Source organism: Culex pipiens, chromosome 3 (genome assembly GCF_016801865.2).
Source record: "Culex pipiens pallens isolate TS chromosome 3, TS_CPP_V2, whole genome shotgun sequence".
In the NCBI taxonomy this organism is placed as follows: domain Eukaryota; kingdom Metazoa; phylum Arthropoda; class Insecta; order Diptera; family Culicidae; genus Culex; species Culex pipiens.
In genome coordinates this window covers 44530737-44538276 of record NC_068939.1, presented here as the reverse complement: position 1 = coordinate 44538276, position 7540 = coordinate 44530737, and the positions used below count along the sequence as shown (strand labels likewise).

At 33.6% G+C, this 7540-nt stretch overlaps 1 protein-coding gene across 1 annotated transcript in view; it reads right to left on the bottom strand.

The window, feature by feature from the left end:
* Positions 1–7540, bottom strand: part of LOC120429153 (uncharacterized) — a 132049-nt gene that overhangs the window by 121998 nt on the left and 2511 nt on the right. The gene's annotated exons all lie outside the window — the stretch shown is intronic.

The window sequence follows — 7540 nt, the reverse complement described above, 5'->3', positions numbered from 1 at the left end:
GATTTGAGAAACATTTTTTGTTGTTTTCTATATTGTTTTGAATTTATTTTTTGTTGTTTTTAAATTTTGACTTTCTAATTTAGATTTTTTTAAATCTTCAAATTTTTGGTATTTTGAATTTCAGATTTCTAAAATTTTGAATTTGGAAATTTCAGCTTTTTAAATTACAATTCTAGAAATTTCGAAAAAAAATTAATATGTATTTTGATTTTTTCGTTAATTAAAACAAAAAAAGTTTCGATTTTTTGAATTTCTGAAGCTTTGAATTTGGAATAATCTGATCTTTTTATTTTCGCCAAGAATGTTTAAATTTAGAAAAAAAAAATATTTCTACAATTAAATTCCATCTAAAATTCGAAAGTGGAGGCCAGCTTCTGTTACGTTCAATCAAGCTCATATTTGGCGCTCACCAGAACAACACCCAATACAAGTTTTTGTTACACATTCTAATGGTTATATCTTCGGGAAAAGTTTGTAATATTTAATTTACAACATTAAAAATTGAATAAATCCAGTATAAAATAAAAAATTAATAAGGTTAAAATCATTCCTCAAAACTCAAAAGAAATAAAATATTCAGAGCCGGAGATGTTAAGAAATTACAAGAAACATATAAAAAATAATTTCTACAAAATCTTCATCTTAATTTTTCGACCTTTCGTACTAAGAAAATACAAACAAACATTTTCAGAAAATTCAAAAAAAATCAATTAATAAAATATATAAAATTCTTGCACTCAAAGAAAAATACAAATTATCGTAATTCCTGATAATATTTTTCTTAATAATTTGAAAGTAATTCTATCTCTCTCAATTAATTTATTTATCAAAATTAACATCCGCGCGAAATCCGCGCCTGAGCAAAATTAGCCAGCAAATCCGCGCCAGATCCGCGCTATCCGCGCGAAACGCGCCATCCGCGCGATCCGCGCCGTCCGTAACAACCCTGTGAGTTGTATAGTTTGATGCTTACTTTTTGAAGGAAAATGTGGGATTAGGGGATAGGAGAGGAAATGAAGAGAGAAACAGATTATTATGGCGAACAAAAAAAGAAAGAAACAGGAAAATGCGGGAGAGAAACATTTAATGAAAGAACTAGTCGAAGCAGTGAGAAAAATAACAGCAAAGAGAAGAGAGGAAAGTGAACAAAAAATAACATTAGCCGCAGAAATGAATAGAATGAATGATGATGATGATTAAGGGGAAATCCGGGATTTGCTGCTTCGGCTTTTGAAAGAGTGTGTGGGAAAGGGAGAAAAAATAATAGTAAAAATTTAAAACGGATTTTGAGAAACAAGCGTTGAAGATTGGTTAGTTGATGCAATAGAATGGCTTAGAGGGGGAACAGTTTTGACGAACTAAATGTCTAAATATATGAATGGGATAGATTGTTGTCAGTTTCTAGCGGTTCGAATAGCAGCAGAGTGTTTTTGTTGATGTGAGTTAGTTTCAAGACTTGATCAAGCTAGTTGAGCTGACTATTTTCAAATAGACTTTTTAAGTTTCATAAAGGAATGGCGAAACTTCTAAACACATTAACCAGTACGAATGTCTTCTTCAAAATATTTTGAAAATCAATCAATCAATCTAATAAACTGCGCAAAAAAACTCATTTCAATCTCAAAATCAAAATTTTCACCTCAAAAACACTCCGCTGTCATCCGACGTCGCCAATCATTCCAGCAATCTAACCCGTCACCTTTCTAATCTGCCAATCCTCTTCAAAAATCGCAGCAACCCACCACAAACAGAGTTCACACCCCCTCCCATACACTCACTCAAACACACACACACACACACATCCCTTAGTGGGGTCAGTGATATCTCCCCAAATGCTACTTAGTGAGAACTCACTCACACTCACACTCACACTCATACACACCCCCTCCAGGGATTACACTAGGTCGAGTACTAGCCGCAAAGGGACACGGAGTGGCGGTGAGACGAGAAATGAGATGTGGATGAATGTAAATAAAACGACATTCGACCACCACCACCATCACAAACACCTTTCTTTCGCGCTGCCGCGTACTCCAGCACAGTGGGCTGCTGCTCGGCCTTTCGTCACCATGTTAGGAGAGGTGTAAGGGTACCGTAGCGTGGGGTTGATTGAAATTTGACAAATTTATAATTTTAAAATAAGCTGGCTTGAAACACTTTTTTAATACAATCCCGTTAAAAAACTAAGGATATTTTCAAAAAATATAAAATCAGGAATTCAATTTTTTTTTTGAAAAAAAAAAAAATACGCTTCGAATAAAAAAAAAAGGCCAGTGATGTTGATAAGTGATAGAAAAAAAACTATCATTTGATGATTCTTGCACAAAAATATCAGAGGGTAAAGCGATCGTCACTATTGCTTGTAAAGGAAGTATTAGACTACGACAAACAAACAAACTCGCGAACAAACAAACTTTTTGACAGTTTGCCTACTCTGTTTGTTTGCAGAAACGTTTGGCTTAGTTTGTGAGTTTGCCGCAAACAAGTTTGCAAGTTTGGCAAACTGTCAAACACAAAAAAAAGTGCGCGTTTGTTTGTTTGTATGCCATAGTCTTAAAGCACGGTGCTCAAAATACCGTCATTATGAAAAAAAATATGCAATCCGAGATTTTGGGGTCTATCGATTCCTTACACCATAGCGCACCTCTGTGCAAAAAAATGAAAACATTCGCTGATGTAGTTTTCGAGATACAGCCCTTTTAAGATGTTACATCCGATTTTCAATAAGAAAACCAAAACAATCTATTCAATTTTAGCATTTCAAAGAATATGCAATTCGAGATAATGATGTTTTTTGCTTCAAATGACTGTCAAGTATCTCTGGGCCAAGTTTCAGAAGGTTTGCTGATGTAGTTCTCGAGATACAGCCATTTCAAAATGTTATTTCCGACTTTTCTAAGAAAATCTATATAAACTATGCAATTTTAGCACTTTAAAGAATATGCATTTCGAGATAATGAATGAATGATGCTAAAATTAAATAGATTGTTTTGGTTTTCTTATTGAAAATCGGATGTAACATCTTAAGGGCTGTATCTCGAAAACTACATCAGCGAATGTTTTCATTTTTTGCACAGAGGTGCGCTATCGTGTAAGGAATGGATAGACTCCAAAATCTCGGATTGCGTTTTTTTTCATAATAACGGTATTTTGAGCACCGTGAAAGCTCCTTCATCGGCAATAGGTCTACTCCCGTAACCGCAGACTTTGCTAAATTCTGCAACCAGCAAAAGTAACTTATTTGCAGCGCAAAAAAAAATTCTCGTCTTTTGCAACCAGTTTCATTATGATTGATGCAGGAAATCATGAGAAATAAGCGATTTTGTTCTTCAATCCAGCAGAAAGGAATGCAATTTTTGGCAAGTAACCTCATTTTGGCGCCACCTACATTTGAAACACAGTCGCGCTGCAAAACCTCAGTAGGGTGGTCAAAAATTATCATTTAAACCAAGTCTTCTTAGTGTACGGATATTTAAAATAGTCAATTCATCATATTCGTAAAAATCGTAAAAAAAAATGAATTCTGCGTTACTGGAATAGACCTAACGCCACATAAAACTTGTCAAACTTCACACCCCACAAATTTCTAAAATTTCTTCTTCTTTCCAATGCTTTTTAAAAGCTAAACATTGGTTGAAATATTTTTAGTTTAATGCCTGAGGACCTTGATTCGTAGAGTTCTTTGAAGGTCCAATAAACAAATTTTGCTTTCTGGGTGCTTTTGAATAGCAGGGCATGATGGTTCCCAATAACCCAATAAGAACAAGAAATGCAAATTTTCATTATCGAACCATTTTTTTCAAATCTAATCTAATCTAACACAAACGCAGCTGATCTGATGAAAGCATGCTTAGGGTTAGAAAAATAAAAGTGGCCAGCCCCACTGTGTTGTGTTTACCGCATAGAGAATTCTGGCAACGGATTTTTTTTTCATAAAATTATTTTCAATAGGCCCTTTTCGGTACTGGGACCTGGTTGGGACCGAGCCGGCTTTTGTAATTAATTTTTTCTTAAAGCTAAGAGTAATAACAGAGGATCTTGTGTGTAAATGTTAGTGGGAGGGGAGCCGATTACTTTCTGAGAACGGATCACATTTCACATTTGAAAGAAAGATGCGTAAACACAGCGTACCAAACGCTTTTTGTTTATTAAGATTAAAAAAAAACTTCACCTTTTTTTCTTTTAAGTTTTCCTTGTGAATTTAGAATATTCGCCTATAACGAATAATATATTTTTCCCTATTAAATTTTCTGCAGTAAATGCTGGAATGAAATTTTGTTAATTTCGCGACCCAATTATTTTGGCAGGAATACAGCTTTTTTTATGAAACATAACAAGGAATCCACGAACAAACTCATTGAGAACAAGGAAAGTAAAAAAACCTAAGCCGGAGGGGTTCAAAGTCAGCCCGAGGGGGCAAAAACATATTTTTTTTTTTCAAAAAAGTTTGAACTTTCCTTGGAAATTTATGGTTTGGAATTTGCATTCTCCTGCGTTTAGAATAATTTTCAGCATGTTTGTGATGATTCAAAAATCTTTTGAATTTTGGTGAATTTTTGATGCACAAAACCGCAAAAAGTTTTTTTTTTTAATTGAAATGTTGATATTCTGGCTTGTAATTTCAATTATTATATTTTTTTTATTTTCAACCTCGGCCAGAGTCGAGGGACACATTTTTAAAAATATTTGCATCGGCCTTATTTACTGAAATTTTTATCGCAAAAGAACTTAAGTCCTTTTTAAAACTTAAGAGCCTTTTTAAAATTGCATATGTTTTATGTAATGCTTGTTTTGTTTAACAGATTTTAAATACATTTTTAAATTCATTAAAATTTTATCAGCGTTTTGACAACTGAAAGCGCATCATGTAAAAGCTTAAAAATCCGAACCATTGAAACTAAAAAATCACCTGAATTTATACCGCTAAACAGCGATGACAGAGTTAAGATTTCGAATACAAATGTTTTTCAATCGGTTATGTTTGTCCTAACTTTTACATTAGAAAACATATGTACTGGGTTGGTCAGTAAGGTTTTTTTTCAAAAAGTTTATATGCCATTGTATTTTATGATTTATTTCATACTAACTGTGATTCATAGAAATTTCAGATTGAAAATGTGAAAAAATAAATTGTTTACGTCAAATGAGTTAGTAACATTGTATCTTTTCACTTGAAAAACGAACAATCAATTCTGGAGTTTTTTTTTTTGCAATTCGCAATTCGCAATTTTCAGTGTAAGAACGGGCCTTGACCGATCTTATGCACCAGGTTCCCGACGAACACGCACTGCCCTTACACCTACATCTCACCCTTGCTCTGAGTCAGTACGAGCAGCACGCTAGAACACGCTTTGAGTGTTCGTGCCAGGCATGCACACCTTCTTTTCCGGTTACGCATTTTAACTCGGCCGGGGGTGGTACATTACGTAGGGTTTGATGTAAGTATAAGCGCCTAACCATTGATAGTGTGCCTATCAACTTTCATTAAAGGAAAAACTGTTTAATTTTTTGTTTGAATTCAAAAACTTATTGTTATTTACTGTGTATTGTTTTCTCCTGAAATCTTCCCTATTGTTGAGTCTGTTTATCTGTTGCTATTTCTTTTGTCGCGGTGTTTTGTTACAATTTTTGGTCCTAAGCATGTTATAAAAGTTTACCAAAAATACAATAGTAATATTTGTGTTAATCCTTTAACCATTCCATAAATTGAGTAAGGGCTCAAACCTTGTTTAAAAAAAAAGGGTGAAGATTGAAAACAATAGACAGTAAAAGAGAATTTATTTTATAAAAATCAAGTATCAATAGTAAGTGAATGATGAGCGTATTTTGAAGAATAAAAATGAGAAGCTAGATGTATTAGATGTAAAATTAGACAATAGTTAATAAATAGATACAAAACAAGCTTAGATTATAGTAATGATAATTTATAGGACAGATAAAGAATTATTCAAATAAATAAATTCGCAATAAAAAAAAAAAAAAAGATTAGGCGAATGATAAAATTCTTTGTGTAAATATGGGTATTCGGCGCCGTCGCTCCGTGCCATACTTTCATACACTTAGGAGCCCAGGGCAGCGAAGTCCTTGTAGATAAAAGGAAGACACTAGTGGTTGGTACTAGCAATGGTGGCCGACAGCTATAAAGTCAACTTCGTTTTTTTTTTCGAATGATAAATAGACTTGATATTACTAGTACATTGGAAAAGTATATTTTTAAGGAAAAACAAAACAAAACTAAGTTTGTTACAGCAGTATCAATTGATAGAAAAGAGTGGAAAAGCTTTGAGAGATAAAAGAATCAAAAGTTAGTAAAATTAAAATCAAATGTTGGATATTAAATAGACGAATCAGTGAAGAATTGGGAATCAGAAGAGCAAAATAAAAATAGAGATAGGTGGTAGCTGAGAATGAAGAGAAGAGAAACCCCGTTGTGCGATGTTTCAGGTACATCCACAGCAGTTGACTCAACATACTGCGAATCAAAACAATACCGTCTACAATCACAAATTACTTCCCTTTCCCACATTGTCGCGCCCCTTTCTTTTAGCCGTCTCGACTTTGACCCGCGGTGGTCAAAGGTTTACGATCCGTTCCACAGGCCACCAGCTAGGTCATCATGAAAACCAAGCCAACGTGGAGGTAAGAAAATAGGACACTCGCAAGGAACCAGAGCTATACTGTTCTGATCAAGATAATTCGAATGATCTAACAGAACTACGGATGTAGTTAGTTACGCTCCTTCCAGGATGTTCCTTACGTGGACGTCAACCGAAGAGCACGCAACAAGGTCAGTGCCATTGCATGCTCTTAGGTATCAATCCTTGGCCTGCAAGACCGGATTGGGCACTTTGCATGAATTAAATTAAATCGCGAAATTCTCGAAAATTGCCAATGTCACCTCTGATGACGGTATTATTTTCATTCTGTATAATAATTTTTGAGCTTCGATTGGAAAAATCGCCAAAAATATCTTTTAACCAATTTTGATTCTTCAAAAAGCATTAAGAGACATCAGTTTTTGCTGTTAGAAATTTTGGGTTGGATAATGTTACTTGTTTAAGGCGACTGCGGCAATGTTTTTAAAAACAATAACAACTACAGCCTATGTCAAAATAAGTATGCAGTAATTTTTGTTATGCGAATTGGTACAATTTGTAGCGAAAAAAACTGTGTGCATAAATAAAGTGTTTTTTTAAGTGTCCTTTAATTAAATTTTGATATATATATTTTTTATAGATAGTTTATAATATTTCGAGGACATGGTGATAAGAAATATCACAAAACAGAAAAAAATGCTTCTACAATTGGAAACTTAGCAACATATGAAAAAATATTAGAGCTAAAAATACTAAAAATTTATCAAAGTATTTATTAAACTTGATTTCTAAAACTGCAAATAGCTAAATAAACAAATCTGGACATTTGTTTAAAGCTATTTTGGTGAAAACTCAACTCAACAAAATAGCTTTAAAAAAAGTGCACATTTGTGAATTTAGTTATTTTCAGTTTTAGAAGTCAAATATTAATAATTTCGAGAAAA